This window comes from Puma concolor, chromosome A3, assembly GCF_028749965.1.
Source record: "Puma concolor isolate L17-30 chromosome A3, mPumCon1.1.hap2, whole genome shotgun sequence".
Taxonomy (NCBI): domain Eukaryota; kingdom Metazoa; phylum Chordata; class Mammalia; order Carnivora; family Felidae; genus Puma; species Puma concolor.
This window is the reverse complement of record NC_141669.1, coordinates 91,472,807-91,490,027: the sequence shown is the minus strand read 5'-3', so window position 1 is coordinate 91,490,027 and position 17,221 is coordinate 91,472,807. Positions and strand designations below refer to the sequence as shown.

The following is a 17,221-nucleotide window of genomic DNA, read 5'->3' as shown; positions in this document are numbered from 1 at the left end:
CAGGGGGGCCTTTGTTTCTTCCCAAAGCCATCCTGCAAGGAGACCTAATGAGAACAAGATCACAAGCCCAGCCTGCACTTTGCCCCCCAACCAGTGGTTTCTGCCCAGGCTGGCACCAGCCTGCCTCTTCTGCAGGATTTCATCTTTTCTCCTTAAAGCTTTCAGGACAAAGGCTCCATTCACTGGTGCCTCACCCACCCCTTGCCTAAGTTTATGATGAAGGAAAGAGCACTTCCTGACAGTCCCCAACACCAAACTCCCCAGAATCCAGAGCTCAGAAGCACTCCTACTACTCCAGGGAAGGAGGATGGGACAGCCTGTGACAGTACTGAGGAGGTAGCTATGGTCAGTGATGCAGGAGAATAATTCAAGTCCAGTGCAGGCACCATTTTCATAGCTAAGGATTTAAGCTTCTGAGCAGTGCTCAGGGAGATGGAGGCTTGAATGTGTGTTACGCATATGGTGATGAAATTCGGTCCTTATCCTGCAGACCAAAGGCAGCAGTCAGAAGTCAAGGAACAAGTATGAACTGTCTAGACAGAGTGGCCTGGGTTAGCTTTCTATAGTAGCTGTATTAAACATGGCAGCTTACGTTTCTCAGCTGCCATGTGATCATCTGAGAAACAACAGGTGACATGCACCTTGTGTAACTGTCACAAGTGTTAATGACAAGCGTCATCCACCCAGGACCCTGCCAAACATTCAGTAAGCATTACCTTTCCAATCAGATGTCTGTGTTTAAAATCATTTTCTAAAACCACTAAAATCAACTAACTACTTTGGTTAAATCCTAAGATGTTAAAAATTCCATTCCAAACACCACAGGGTTAGAGAGAAAGTATCTTCCAGGACCACAGCTCTGACTAGAGAAATGCGGACACATGCATGACAGTGTGAAGGGCATTTATCACCTCAACTTCATGCTACAGTCTCTGAGAGCAGCAGGGAGAACTTTCTGGAAAAGTTGTCTGTGGTGAGGAGGAGCAAGGCAGCAAAGAGGAAAGGAATGGTGGATTTTCCCTACAGGGGCAAGAGTCACCTGGCTGTTGTAGGGCAGTTGAGCTATGGCCCTGGAGGAGGTCTGAAGACCAAGCTGAGGCAACCTACATGTTCCCTGGAGGATCAAGGGGTATCAACATGTGCTGGACCCAGAGCTGCATCCAGTGGGTCCCATACTCTTGCTTCTGCATCAGAAGGAGCAGTTTCTAATAAAGAATTTGATCTGGGTAAATCTCCAAGCACACTCCCCTTCCTATGCACTCTGCCAAAGCCATAAACCTCAAAATCAAAGGCCTCCTTGAAGGTCAGATGGTACAGCCTCCCTGGGGTCCAGAAATCTCGTTGCCATACTCTTGCCCACAGTGGCCCAGCCTCTGTTTCAGTATCATACTGCTGGAGGTCACCATCTCACCAGGCTGCTTCTTGCTTTGTCATTTTAGTAGAGAAAGAGTCTTCCTAAAATTGGACTAAGTTTTGTAGCCATTCAAATTCCAACCATCAGTCTTGGCTCAGCCCTTTAAAGCTACCCAGAATAAATCTAATTTGTCATTCAATAACACCCCTTCAAATTCTTCAATATCCCCACCCCAAGAAGCCTTTCTTCTCCCAGTTCTTTTATTCAGCCATCCATGACCCCACTTACTCTCTGTAGATATACCTCCAGGTTACCAAATGGACCCCTACATTCCCATGGTGTCTGTTCAGTGAAGAATATGGGTACCCAGACCCTTAACCTCAACTCTACATTTAATAATATAAATTAAGAGCACATTAATTTCCTCCATACTTGTACCATTGGAAAATATGATCAGCAAACCTGGGTCTTCAAATCATTGAAAAATCAATGTTATTTGAGTGATCCTGTCATTCTACGTACTCAAAACCTGTTCAAAAGCATGTTCTTGGATATTTGTGACTTCTCAAAGACTCCCACAAACTAAAATGCTACTATTTCTGTACCAAAAAGTCTCAAAGACTCCCACAAACTAAAATGCTACTATTTCTGTACCACTCAGAGGCTGGTGCTTTGGGATGTCACTGCAGGAAATACTGGCTTCCTTGTGCCTACAGGGTCTTTCCAAGGGACAGCAACATACAGCTTTCTGAGAAATGATCTCACTGAAGTGAGTTAGTTATATTTTCAAGTGCAAAGGGAAAAGTAACATTTGTTTGTCAGGTACTGAGCAAGATATCTAAGTTTATCTGCAATGTAGGCTCCTCAAGGCCAAACCTTCAATGTGGACATATGGAAATAATGTGCACAAATACATAAATTTGGCATGGTTTTCATGGTGCTTACTACCAGCAAAATGCTGACTGACCTTGGGAAATGGGAGGAGACATTCTATAGCCAACTGTTAAACATCAGCAGAGAATAATGTTTATATAATGCTAAAGACATAATCTGGCCTCAAGTATTTGTAAACAACATGACACTTGTCAGCAGGGATAAAGGCTCCCTGGCCCAACTCAGTCCAAAACAGGACACAGCTGGAAACAGAGTTCAGAAGAAACCAAGGAAGAAATACACCGATATTTATTTATTTATCTATATTCTAATTAAAGCTGTTTTTTCATGGCTACTATTTGAAAGTATCTTTCCCTCCTAGCCATTTCCCAATCCAGGGAAGTAAGAAAAGCTGTGTGTGTGTGTGCGTCTTGTATTTAAGAAATAAACAAATTAGGAATGCATGATTTGCTCACTTCCTATAATTACTCTGGCTCTTAGTGTTCATTAAATAGATACTTACCACCTTCATTGTCCATCTGCCCCACTAAGTACAAGCTCTACTTGGGTAAGGATTTAGGGGATATTGCCTTCTTCCCCGTGCCTAGAGCTGAGCCTAGTTCATAGAAGGTGCTCAATAAATGTTTGTTGAAATCAGTAAGAACAGCAGATAAGTGAGAAATGATGAGAACTCTGGCATATGTAGGACAACTTGGGCCTGTGGTCTTATCATGAGCACCTGTCCACTCTGCAGACGCCTTCTGTCTCTCTGTGCTAGAAAAGGTGAGGCTGGCCATCACATCAGTGTCACACTGGCAGGATGTCCTATCCCTTTGACAGCAAATGGGAAGGACTACTCCCACTGATAAACTACTCACAGCTACTTTTCTCTTCATTTTCTTATGCCAATAAGGGAACTAACCCAGGCAATTATGTCAATATTGTGAATGTAAGGCTTGTGACAGACACAAAGTACTTCATAGTCCCTGCTCCCCAGCAAGCCTGGTGCTGACAGAGGAGGGGACAACTCCAGGGTCTAGATGCAGAACTTGAAAGGACATTCATCTTGCTTCTCTGCAGTTCGATATTCTCTTCAGCAAGCCATTTCAGGAAGATGGGATAGTAAGAGAAGAAAGGGAATGAGAAGAAAGCATGAGAATCCCTTCCTCATACAGGGTTTGCCTGGAGGGCCAGATGGGGCATGGAGATGGCTCATGAATCTCAGAACCAGCTCTAGGAACAAACTCCTTCCTCTGCGCAGACCCCTACTGTAGCCGCTAAATCTGATTTAATGGTGATAAAATTTGGTCACTCTGCCACTCACTACCACTGGGAGAATAGACACCCAGGAAATGGGCTAAATACGTTCATAAACCAAGATTGATATTTCTTATACATAATCATTTGTTTTCATGACCATGACCTTTAGCAAAAAAAAAGCTGCAGTGGAATATAAAACAGTAGCCACACTTAAAGATGAAAAATTGTTGAAGCTGCTATTTGCCAAGGAAGGCCCCAGACACAGGGTTTTCAAGAAATAATAGCTGAACTGCCACTGGTAACACTAGGTCAACCAGTGAACCTGGGGTCACTACAGCTGCATGTTTTCTACAGAAACAAGTGTTTGGCAAACAAGTGTATTTTTCTCGAGGCTATGCTGTAGTTTATGGAAAGTACTGGATTTGGGGAGCTAATATCTCAGGACAGTGTCTCATCAGAAGTCAAACTACATCTGAACAGAAATGGGTTCCCACCCCAGCTCCCTATACACTTGGGGCCTTGACTGTCTCATCTAGACAACAGCCTAATAACAGGACTCATTACCAAGGTATCTGTGAGGACTGCTGTGGTCTGATGTGTGTGTCCCCAGATTCATACATGGAAATCCTAACCCCAAAGATGACGGTTTACGAGCTGGGGCATGGGGTCATGAGGTGATTGGGTCATGAGGGTGCCCTCAGGAGTGGGGTCAATGCTCTCACAGAAGAGATCCCACAGAGCTCCCTTGCCCTTTCCCACAGGAACAATGTGAGAGGACAATGGCTATCACCCAGGAAGAGGGCCCTCTGCAGAATGCAACCATGCTGGTGCCTTGATCTTGGACTTCCAGGCTCCACACTGTGAGAAATAAGTTTCTGTTGTTTATAAGACACCCAGGATGTGGTGTTTTGTTACAGCAGCCCCAAAAGATGAAGAGAAGGACCAAATATGAAGTCCCATGCACATTTAAAGGCATTCTATAAACAGTAGCTATAATTACGGCAGAAAAAGAAACTCAGTGTAAATCAGTGATTCCTTAATAGAAGTGGGTACCCCCATGCTTCTTCTCAGGAGAAAGAATAAAAATCCCAGTTTGGTTTTGTGTCAGTCATGGTGTCATTAGCTCAGGATGAAAGAGACTCAAGGATATTTGAATGCCTTGTGTTGAAGCCCTCATCTGCATAGTCCACCTGTTCTGTACCCTCACAGCAGGTGGCAACAGGAAGGCTTCACCTTGAGGGGGTCAGTGGATTTGAGAAGCATGTGTCATGCACAGTTGGAACTGCCTATGTCCTGCAGGTCACAGGCACTCAGCCCTTGGCCTTGGTTCTGAGAGGCTGGAGGTGCCATGCTCTGAGCACCCCACCTGTCTGTCACCTACTGTGTCTCCACCATCTCCACTAGCTGCCCCACCTTCTCCAGCAACACCTGTCGCCTATTGTGAATACAAGGAACCTCCTCTCCAGGCCAACCATGACTACCTTCTAGTTCCCTCCCCAACCCCCATATGTTGGCATCCAGGATACCTCCCTCCTGCCTATCGATCCCCCCATTCACATTTTCTTCCCATGGAACAACAGTAACAGCTATTCAGTGAATGTCCAGTGCCTAGGACTGCTCTGACTGCACACACCCATTTACCCCTCACAACAGCTCATGGGTATGAGCTGCCATCACCACCACCCCCCTTCCATCTCTTGGATAAAGAAGCTGAAGCAAACAGAACTTAACTGACTTCCTGAAGGGGTCAGGGCTGGATTTGAACCTGGCGTGGTTCCGAGGGTCCTGCTCTTAAGCAGTTTCCCCCCACCCCACCATAGCCTTCAGCATCAGGACAGCTTGTTTTCCATGACAAAGCTTCCTAAATTTCATAATTTCTGCTATCTGCCAACTCTATTGTTATTTATGTAACATTTGGGGGAGGGTAGTTTATTTTTTAACATAAATTATTTTTAAGAATAAACTAAAAACTCTAAACTTGAGGCTGACCTTGTTCAAAAGGAAAATTAATAAGAGCAGTGTTCAAAGCCAGCTCACTGTAGTTACATGGAGGCTTTCTTGTAATTAGGATAGAGGAGAACAAGAGAGAGGATGAGGATGGGGGTGGGGTGTACTTTTCCTTCATGATTCTGTGTTTGGCTCTGCATTCAGGACCACCTGCCCAAGGGTATTCCTTGCTAGGCATATCTAGGTTGAAGCGTTCACCCTAAGTCTTTCTCTCCTGCTCTGACACAACCCGACATGCAGTCGGCCTCTAGACAAACCCCTGTGGAATGGAGGTTAACAGTCACACTTGAAAAAAATCTCTGTCCTAATTAACGCCTGATTTCCCCTCAGACCTCAATGCTTGGCCTCCAGCCAAGTCTTGTCTCCGGAAAAGGAGTTCTTTCCTTTCCAGACCCAAAGCCTAGTTCACAAAACTGAGGGAAGCCGGATGCCAGGCTAGCGGCCCTGGTCAAGACTGCGCTGGTGGACTCCAGTCCTGGCCACCAGCCCAGAAAACAGCTGGCGCCCTGGCAGGACATTCACCCACTGGCCGGCCAGGCGTGTTTACTCCCAGGGAAAGTCACAGAAGTATTTCTTTTCCCTGGTGGAATCTGGAACAGAATGAAGTTTTAACTTTCTAAAAACATTCCCTTTTCCCTGGTTTAAAAAGAACAAAAGCCACAGGATGTTTTTCAGGTCCCACTCCAGGCTCACATGTCCCACGTGTGGTGTGGCAGCTCTTTCCACATTGCTGCCTGGACAGCAAGGGCAACAGGACACAGGGCAGCAGAGCTCATGCCGACACTTCCAGACCAGACAGGACCCAGGGGTTCCTCTATTTCCAGGCATTCCTGTGAGTCCACAGAACATTCCAAGTTAGCATGCAGAGTAAAGTACGCAAGAAGACACAGCCGCACCGGTGGCAATCTGGAGGCTGCAAGAATTTGGTACGACTGCCTCAGGTCCAGGGTGCCTTTCCGGCCTCTTGGTAGCAGCTTGGAGAAACTGCTAAAAAGAACAGGGGGTCTGGGACACCAACTTCAGCTCAGGTCATGATCTCATGCTCTGTCTCTCTGTCTTTGTCTCTCTCAAAAAATAAATGAAAAATGGGGCGCCTGGGTGGCGCAGTCGGTTAAGCGTCCGACTTCAACCAGGTCACGATCTCGCGGTCTGGGAGTTCGAGCCCCGCGTCAGGCTCTGGGCTGATGGCTCAGAGCCTGGAGCCTGTTTCTGATTCTGTGTCTCCCTCTCTCTGCCCCTCCCCCATTCATGCTCTGTCTCTCTCTGTCCCAAAAATGAATAAACGTTGGAAAAAAAAATTTAAAAAAAAAAAAATAAATAAATGAACATTAAAAAAAAAGAATAAGGGGTCCATGAAACATACTATTGTGCTGCCAAATGTTTAATAACAAATTATCTCGGTGGGGCGGGGGGAAGCCCTGATTTATAATAGCACTTGCCAATTATTGTGGTGTGAATATTCCCCCCATGAAACATTTCCAGCTACCAACACGATTTACTGACCAACTGAGCAAGGGGCCAGGAGGGGGAGCCCCTGTGACACCAGAACTCACCTCATGAGCCCTCAACACCCCAAAAGCTGCCTGTGACCCCCATGGAGGCTGTCCGTAAAGGTTACTTCAACTGTTTCTTTCATAAAAACAGTAATTGTTGTTTGCTTATTTAACTCATTAATAATCATGCATTTAATAATAAGCAAATAATTGCTAATAGAAATTTAAATATTCATTTGGAAGGAAAGGGAGGAGCAAAATGCACACTCTTTCTTCCACTCAAGCCAGCTCCTTTTTCAGGCCACAGTCTCTCTGACCCTGAGTTTAAGGCACTGCATTCTGTGTAAGTTCAGAAATTGGGCTTTCTGAGGCTTTCCCCCTACTGTGCACATATACTCCACAGCAACCCTGTCACCAGGGCCCCTGCAGATGGCTGCTCAGCTCAGCCCTGTTCAAAGGCACCTGCCCCAGGATGCTGGCTGCACACCCCTTCTGAGGGGCACCCTTTTGGAGGCCCACAAAAGTGCCCCCATTTGCACCAGCTGGTAACATGCCAAAGACCTCCTCAAGTAGAACACTAGACTGGAAAACTGTCCCACAGTTTAGTCATAAAGCCCAGAAAACTAACAGGTTTATAATGTGAGGATAGAAGACTGCCCTTTTGGAAAATGGCCTATCCTGCAATGAATCCATATCTAGCCAGGCCTACCTTGGTGAAAGGATTAAGTGAGTGACAGGGTTAAGATCAGAACCTATTAGAGCAAACCTTGAACTGCTGTGGCACACACAGGAGTGACTCAGAGGGTTTGTTCACCTGCACCAGGAGGAAGGACCACCAGGCCCCACCTGAGTGGCCTGGGATCTGGGCGGTTATAGGCCCGGTCCTCATACTGTTACATTCAACTGCACAGGAATCGAACAGAATCAGGGTCCAAAAACCCATGCTGGACTAGACCTGCCTGCAGTCACCATGCCTTTCTCTCACTCGGCATCTGTTCCAGCCTCCTCAGGACGCACCTGCCACCTCAGACACCTCTCATCTGAAATTCTGTGTAGGACTCAGGCTGCACCTGGTAGCTGCACATGGGGAGCAATTGCAGTGTGGGCTGCTGTTTTGCTGCAGTCTGGGAGATGCTGGGGTTTTCCTGGAGAGATTCCACTAGCTACAAAGATGTCAAGAGAAAACTGAGCAGCTGAGCCATCAAAATGGTGGTTTCCTGGCCCCGGACCAGAGCCACAGTGGTGTGTTTTGAGCACTCAGCAGTGCCTGCGGGGTCTCCTGAGTCCATTCTGATTGTGCCAGAGGGTGAGGCCTAGAGTCAGCCCAAAGGCTTTGTAAGCACTCTGTGTAAGCTCCCTCTCCGCTTAAAAGAGTGGCACTGACTTCCCTTTTCTACAGCTGAATCCTAACAGATATGTTCCCTATGATGGGTGCCAGCAGCTGTATAACCAGAGATGTATTTTCAAATAAAGTTCCCAGGCACCCCCAGGAGATCCTGACTCGGCAGGGCCCAAGCAGGGCTAGGTCTTTATTGTTGGAAACCTCCTCAGGGGAGTCAGGCACACCCTGAGCTGGAAATCACTGCTTTAGATGATACCAGAATGACACATCACTGAGGTGTGGAGACCACATGGAATTTCTGAAGATGTCTGCATCTGATAGGACCCTACATGCCCTCTTCCAAATTCCATGTCCTTGTTGCCACATTAACTCAGTCAAAGCTTGTGTCCCCAAGACTTCATCCAAACAAAACCAGCAGGGAGAATGGGGATATGCTGGCCCAAATGAGTCACCTTATCTGCCAAAGGTTCAGAAACCTCACTCCAGCCCTCTCAGAGGAAGTTTACATGGATTTGTTGATGGAAAATTGTCAAGCCTCTCATTCAAACCTGACCCACTGCTGTTACCACATTCAGATGAGGTGCAAGACAGTCTTGGGCAGGGCTAGGAGGAAGAATAGGTCCAAGACAGCCAGGGGAGGCCCAGGACAAAGAGTGAAGGGTAAGAGAGTGCCAGGCCAGGCAGCCCCTGTTCTGACAGCACCCATCTGTCACTCTGTCACCCCTCCCCCGGCACCCATGGCATCCCCCACCCTTGCCTCTAAGGTGTTCCAAGGCCCAAAGCACCCCTCACACACTTTGCTTCCTGCCCCTCACTGTCCCACAGTCACAGCAGGACTCCACAGCCCTTAGCCCCGCCTTCTTCTGTAGCTGACCCTTGTCCCTCTTCAAGGCCACCCAGAGCATGCTGGCACTGACAAGCCTCCTCATCGCCAGCTGATGTTAGCACTTAATGAACGTGTGCTTAAGCAGGGGGTGGGAGCAGATGCTGGGAACACAGGGTCCTGGTCAGTAAAAGGCTATTGTCAGCAGAGCTCACCCTCTCTGCACATACCACCAGGAACCACCAGGAACCACCAGGAGTCCAGCCTGTCACCAAGTTAGTATAGCAGAGCAGCCAGAGGCCCCTTTACACTGTCACCTCCTCTCTCAGGATGGAGAAAGAAGACTCAGATTCCTCAGTACGTCAGCTAGAGCCAGACAAAGCTGAACTCAAACCCCATTTCTGACCTTTCCAGGTGGGTAAGCTTGAGGATCCTGGAAGCTCACTGGGACCTCAGGTCCTGGACTTTAAAACCAAGGATGACCATGAATGTGAGCTAAGATCATCAGTGTGAGTTCCTGTCCAATCAGCCAGGGGTTACCCCCAGACAGCAGGGTCAGACGTGACTTTTGGAGGATGGAGGCCTGGACACCGCATTCCCAGTCACCAGGAATATTCCCAGGAGTTGTTCTTGGTGCCCTTTGTTCCAGGCAGGCCATGGACAGAAGGATCCAGCCTGGCAGGCACTGGAGACTGGACACTGGGCTGAGCATGGGAAGGGACCCCCCAGGGCACACCCACGTGCCACCTACCCACTTTGCCCTCCTCTTAGCCCTGCCCCAGACTGGGTGCCCAGAAGCCAGCACTGCAGGGGCCACACCGCTGGGGACTGGGCCAAGTGCAGTGCCATATGTGTCCCCCAGCAGTGAGGGCCATGCTTCGTCACCCTCCCCAGGGGCCCAGCCAGCCAGGGGCCCACTCCCTTCTAGCTGCGCATCGATTTTCAACTCTACATTGGACAGTATGTCTAACCTCATTGTGACCCCTTCCTTCTGTATCCACCTAGCATGAGAGGAAATGGGCAGTGGGAGGGAGAGGGGGCGGAAATGAAGATGCAGCCCCCTCGATGTGCACTTCTGGACAGGTGAGGAGGTTCAACCACTGCCCTCTGTGCCCACGGTGCTGCCCTGATGAAAACCAACATGGGGAAGGGCCATGTGACACCACACGGCCACCCACAGTGAAGCTGTAAGTCAGGCTCATCCCACTGTCTTGAGCCTCCAGAAGCAGAAAGGAAAAAAGTCAGAAACGACAACACCTAGTCTTAGAAGACGCCTCCCCAAACTGTCCCCACTCCTCAGGAACATGCATCAAGCCCCTTCCCCACCCCAGAGCTTGACTCCCCCCCACCCTTCAGGTGTGTGCTCCCCCGTCCACTCCCACCCCAGGGCCTGCACCATGCCTTCACCAGGTTGTGCCCTTCCACCTCCCACAACCCAACCATCCCCCAATAGTCTCTGCATGCAGAAGAGGAATCCAGCTCCAAGGGAGGTATTTGCTTAAGTGTGCTCCCAGAAGTAAACCTCTGCCACTGTTTGCCCCAGAGAATTCTCAGAAGGGTCTCCATCAAGGAGGTTTCCCTAGCCATGAAGATAGACACTCTCAGGGTACAATATTCCTGCTGTAGTCCCAAGATTTGGCATTCTAAAATATGAAATTCCAAGAGACTTAGCTGGTTCAAAAGAAGAACAAGAACAATAAGTGATCATGTATAGAAAGATTCAAAACCCTTCTCAGTTTCAACATCTGGAGCCAAAGTCTTAAGGAAAGATAAGTACACAATCCAAGTGACCCAGGGTTTCTACCAGATCCTGGCAGTCAGCATGCGGATTCCCGACCAAGTTTTGCAATCAGAGTTACTCAGAGGTCAGCAGGGGAAAGAGTGTGCCCAGGGCACCTCCCTCCTCTTAGTCAGGGAAGCCAGGACACAGCACATGAGCCCAGGGCCTCTGGCCTCTCCTCCCCATATCCAGGGGAGCCCACTGAGCAAACTGACTTTGCTCTGTGTGACAGATGGCCCGTGCCATGGGAAACTTCACTAATCACAGGGCTGTTTTACCCCAAAGCACCTAACCCATCAACCTCATTATGCCCATTAAGGATCCTCCCCTTCAACTGCCCTAATATTTTAACAAAGGAGTTTGCTCCTTTAAGTAATTAATTTGGGGGCAAGGAGAAGAGCAAGCAGCAAGGGTTGGGCCCACAAGAAGGAGAAGGGGCTGCCTTTTAGCTGACTAGAGATTGTTCTCCCGAGGTGAAGTCCTCACTCTGAAAACACCACCCCACAGGGCCACTCCATGACTTTCCATCATCAAATCTGAAATCCTCATCATCCCAGACACTGTTCTGGGCTTTTGTTCCCCATGCTCCACACTCAGACACCCAGCAGAGGAGAAGGATGTTTCCATTTTGCAGATGAGGAGACAGAGGGTCAGAATGGTAGAATGACCTGCTCAAGGTCATACACAGCCAGAGGACAGAGCAGGCACGGAGCACAGGGTCCAACCACCTCCACCCTCCCTGGCCACTTCACCCTACAGTGCCCTCACCTGCCATTGTTTCTCTGTCTTCATCATCACACTGCCCCTCTTGTGCCTCTCAAAACCCAGCCCTCCTCAGAACTTCCCCAAAGCCTTCTCCAACCTGGTGTCCATGCTGGAGTCCTACTTCCTACTGCTAGAATCCAGAGGGACCCTCCTTTCTGTCACAAACAGGGCCAAGGAAACAAAGAAGCCTGTGCAGGAGGTGCCTCCAAACTGCAGACCTGCCCCACAGCTCTATGTGTGTTGGTCTAGCTGCCCCAGAAAGAGTATTCCCTGTGGGCCCCATCTTGTATTCTCTGTGGGCCCTCCACATTAGGCACAAGGCTGTGTAGTCTCAATAACACCCAGTGTCTGCCCACCATGTCTAGGAAGAAAGCCGTCTCCTCAGTGTCCATCCAGGGGTTCTGAGGCAGGCAGGGTAGAAGGAGGCCTGACATCCCCTTCACTCCTCTGGACAGGGGTTCCTCACTGTGTACACCTGCTACCAGTAAGAAGATGGAACAGCCATAGAAATCACCCCTTCCAGGGCCCTGACCCACAGTGAAAACTATACTCAGTTCATGTTGTGGGCACACCCAAGACAACACCTACCCTTTTTGGTGAAGCCTGTGGACGTCCAGCTCTATTGAACTATGTTGGTCGTGACCACCACACTGAACCACACCTGCCGGTGTTGGAATAGTGCAGGTCTTATCTGGTCCCTCATTTTATAGCTGAGCCCACTGAGGCCCAGAGTGACAGGCTTCAAGGTCACAGAACTGGCCAGGGCTAAAATTCTTAAGCTCTGGGCTCGAGTTCAAGTTCAGACCTCTTTTTGGAGAACTCAGACAAAAGATGAGCTAAGCCTTGGTAAATACTCTACGTAAGACACCCACATCCTGCTGTCACCTCTGTTTCAGGGCACCCACGTATACCCCACAGGCTGGGACAAGCCACAGGACCTCAGTTTGCTCCACTCTATGCCCTTGTCCATCCCCAGCTTCAGAAATCCCTAGTCCAGACCTCCAGGCTCCAGGCAGACAGTAATCTTGAAGCCTCATAATCTACCTCACCACCAACTTCCTGAGGAGTTTGTTTTTCTCCACATCCTCATCCCCAGGGACCTCTAGAATCTGTCACTTGAACTACAGGTGAAGGACAGTCTTCTAAAAAGGCACTATGCTAGAAAAGGACACGTGGACAGTTGAAAGGGGCAGTGCCTAGAGTGCTATTTGGCTACACAGCCTCAAGGAGCCACCCAGCTTATCTGTGCCCCCAGCTGGGACACCTGAAGTCCCTGCCCTCGGAGGCCTCGAGCCCACAGGCCCAGCCTCAGGGGATGCAGAAGGGGCCCAGGGTCTGAAGTCTGCTGGTTCACTAGGATAGAACAGCTTCCTCCAACTGGCTCTGAACACATCTCTCTGGGCAGAGAGGCAGGCTAGAAGGTGGGCTGGGGCAGCCCTCTGGCTCTGGCTCCAGCCTAAAGTCACAGTCTGCCTTCTTCTCTGGGAGATGTACACAGACCATCCCAGGCTGATCCCTGCCAAGCAAAGCATTCCTGCTCCCTCACTTCCCTGCGGGAAAAAAGTGTCACACCTCTAAAGAAGGGAGCTCAACAGAACCATGCTGATTATCTCGCCTCCTCCCAGAGCCCCATTGCCATCCCAGGGCCCACCTGCACTGCTGAGCACATTCCTGCAGCTTCCCGGTCAATCTGGCAGGGTACGCCTTGGAACCGGTGCCAGCTGGTGTCGCAGAGGGAAGGAACTGATGGGGCAGGTGAGGACACAGGGCCTCCCCAAGATTCCCAAAGCCAATCCTGCCAGGCCTTCCCCACCCGAGGGAGGTGAGATTACAAATATGTGCCAGTATTCAGAATAGCAGAGTCCACACACAGGCAACTCTGGGCACAGCTCCCAGAACAGGTGTCAGGACCCTACCTGCCACCCAAGAGAACGTTCCAGGACAGATCCCAAGCACAAAGAGAAAGCAGGTTGTAGAAACGCACCTGGAGAATAAGCACACTCAAAATGTACGTGTGTAAGTGTACCACGTGTGTGTCTGCCCAGACATGTGATGAATAGTGGAGATTCTGGTAAGCAGGGTGGAGGTGTCACTTGCGCCCATTACAAGCTCTACAATGATTCTCCAGGAACATGCTTCCTCAAAAAACTTTAGCAGTCACAGAAGGGAGAGATTCTGGGCTCCCAAGGAATGAGACAAGTTAGTGACCATTCCCTGTGAGCTAAACCCCAGGCAGAGGCTCCGCATCAGCCCATTTGAGAGACTCCATCATCGGGTCCCAGTGAGACTGCTGATCATGGCTGAGGTAGGTGATGGATGGGACATGGCTTCACCACTCTGACCTTGCTGCCCCAGGACAGATCAACTCCCCTCTCTGAGTCTCCTCCTTATCTGTAAGATAAAGCTTTGACAACCTATTTGGGAAAAAAAATCAGAACAGCGGTTGCTTCAGGAGGGTAGGGATGGTGACTGAGAAAGGCCATGGGAATCCTATGGGACAGTGCTCCTTGTTATGTATCTCATAGGGTTTTGGGTTATACAGGTATATACATTGATCAAAACTCAGCAAACGCACACTTGTGCATTTTGTTGTATATAAACCTCACAGCAAAAAATAGAAAATAAACACACAATTAACTGTAGTTAATATCATGCCATCAAATTGCTCAGGGGACGTATGTTAATGTCTTCAACTTACTATGAAATGTATCCAAAAAATAAGATGGACTGACCCATGGAGGGATGGATATATAGATCACATGTGATAAAAACAAGCATTGTAAAATGTTAAGGGTAGAATCCAGGTGGTAGGGAGACAGTAGGTGCACTACTTGAAAAATTTCAAATTATGAAATTTTCCATAATAAAATGTTGGAAGTAACAATAAGAACAATAGTAATTCCTATGTAATCAGGCGGTGGTACTTAAACAAAATAACTTAGCTACAATGCTTAAAACAGTTCTGGAACCCAGGAAGTACTTGATAAATAGTAGCGGCTACCATAATCATCACCATGTTCATTTAATAAGTACTACTTTAACCTCCAACACATTTTTGTCACTTCCCCATGCCTACAATCACTTTGGTTATCACAATTAACCCATCCTACAGATGCGAGATTACAGAGCTTCACAAGATCACCCAGCCAGTAGGAGGCAGCTTCAGAATGGCAGATTGCAAATTCCTCCATGTCCAGAGCAAAGGCCACAGTGCTTGTCCCAGGGGTGAGTCCTGGACTCATCAACCTGCTACCTTCTGTGTCTGAGGTCACAGTGGGGGAAGAGTTTGGAGTGGCCACCGACAACTTCCAAACAGACATGGTGGGTGTGGTCCCCAGCACACAGCCTCTGAGAACCCCAGCCCCACAGAGTTTCTTGAAAGAGCTAGGGCTCCAAGTCTGGAACTTGGTCTTCATGCCGACAAAGTCACCTTGGCTGCCACTGCATGAGACACTGGGCAGGGAGCACTTTATTTTAGTGGCAGTTTATATGCTGGCAGGACATCCAGCACCAATGTCTAGGTGGCTTTCCTCTGAACAGGGAGAAAGAAAACCTCATGTCAAAAACCTAAAATGACCAGGAGAATAATTAACCCATATCTCTCAAAAACTAGCTGGAATTATAAACAACCTGTACACACACTTATTCAAACACTTACTCAAACACACACTTACTCAAACAGCAACTAGAAACAGTCATCTGGTACTAAGTCCAGATAAGGTTTATAAAACCATTTCAAGTTAAGTCTGCTTATTTTTAGAAAGAGAATAATAAATACTTTGCCTGTACTCATAAGCATGTCCCTTGCCTGGGACTGCTTTGGTGCAACTGAACTGAGATTTAACACACTGGCTGCAGTCCTGAAAATTCCCCCATGGCTTACATTTAACCACACATCTCAGCAGGCCAGACCAAGCCCAGCTCTCGGATCACTTAACACTGCTGACCATTAACTCAGTGTGGATGGGGGGTGTCCAGTTAAGGGGGTATCCTTGGAGTCCAGGCACACCTGAGGCAGTGACAAAGGGAAAATGGTTCATCACTGGGCCAGCTTATCTCCAACAACCAGTTGGTAAGCCCTTCTACCCCCACCCACAGTCTTAATCTTTTACTAAAGAATCACACATTAATCAAGCTGGGCCAATAATAGTAATGAACAGTGAAGCCAGTTTGTTTGTTAGAGCAGTGTTCCTCAAACTCAAGTGTGCATAGGGGCCTGGGGCTCTGCCTCAGTTGTCAGCATGGGGCCCAAGGCTCCCAGGGGGCAATGCTGCTGGCCGGTGGGCTGCATGGAGGCAAGAGGTTTATCTGTACAGGCTCATGGAGAGACAGGTCAGCAAACAATGCAGGCACTGGTAAAAGCTGGGACAGCCGAGGGTTGTTGAGGCTGGGGGATGGTAAGGTGGTGCCCACCAGGAGCTGCAGCAGATTAACAAACATCACTTTGCTACATCCAAAAGTCAATGAGTACACACTTACCAGGTTTGATGAATTTGGTCTGTGATAAAACCTGAGTCTGAGAAACAAACAGAAAACTAGGGATGCCCAGTCACCGAAGTGGCAGGGGAGTTATTGCCGCTCTCAGGCCCCCTCCTTCCCTGAACACTCCTTCTACCATGCCCCCCTCGCTCCTACTGCCCCAGCCACAGGTGTTTCCTGGACACCTGTGCTTATTAAGAGTCCCAGGTGGGCCTGAGAATTCTCCCCCCAATCTTGGCTACTCCTTCTTGGCAACAAGACCTCAGCTCCAATGTCACCTTCTCAGACTATTCAGTCTAAAGTGGCCATCCAGCCACATGCTACCATGTATTTGGGGACTGTTTGTTACTACAATATACCCCAGCCTGTCCTGACAGATACAATGGCACTCAGTGAAACTTGTTGAATGATTGGACGAGAAAAGCCATAAGCTGCCCACAAGGAGAGTGATCACTAGTTGATGGTGAAGGGTGCGTAGTGATAAAGGTCATATGACTTAGATTCACAGTGGGTCTGAGATAGCATTGTAAAGGTAACTTTAGGCTTAAGCAGAGGGGGGCTTACCCCTTGGAAGGGGAAACCAATGCCCTGCAGTGACTGACCACAGAGATCCCTGAGCAAGGCAGTTCCAGAAGGAGGAAGTGCTTTAGGAAGCCAGGTTACTATTCCTGGACACAGGGTTCCTTCAAACCCTCAGCATGCACACAACATCCCGAAAGGTGCTTGACACATGGAATGTGTGGAACACTTATCTAAAGATGTCGGGAGGACGAGGACCCCTCTTGAAATGGCTTGATCTTATTTATGGTGCCACTCTCAGAGCACTGGGAGAAAGATGCTAATTAGACTCATTTGTTAATTCCAGCATGTATTTTATTCAGTTTGCATTCATGTTTACTTTCCTGGGACCAGAGAACATTTCCAAAGCTGAAACATGCCCCTTGATACTCAGATGACCTCCTGCTCAGAACCAGACAGAAGCACACAGCACTGTGGCAAAAGCCTCCCCATGCCTTGAACATTTGTCATATTTGTGTCCAAAGAC

At 48.6% G+C, this 17,221-nt stretch overlaps 1 protein-coding gene across 2 annotated transcripts in view; it reads right to left on the bottom strand.

Moving 5' to 3' along the window:
* ACSS1 (acyl-CoA synthetase short chain family member 1) overlaps positions 1–17,221 on the bottom strand; it is a 66,980-nt gene that overhangs the window by 32,169 nt on the left and 17,590 nt on the right. The window lies entirely within an intron of this gene.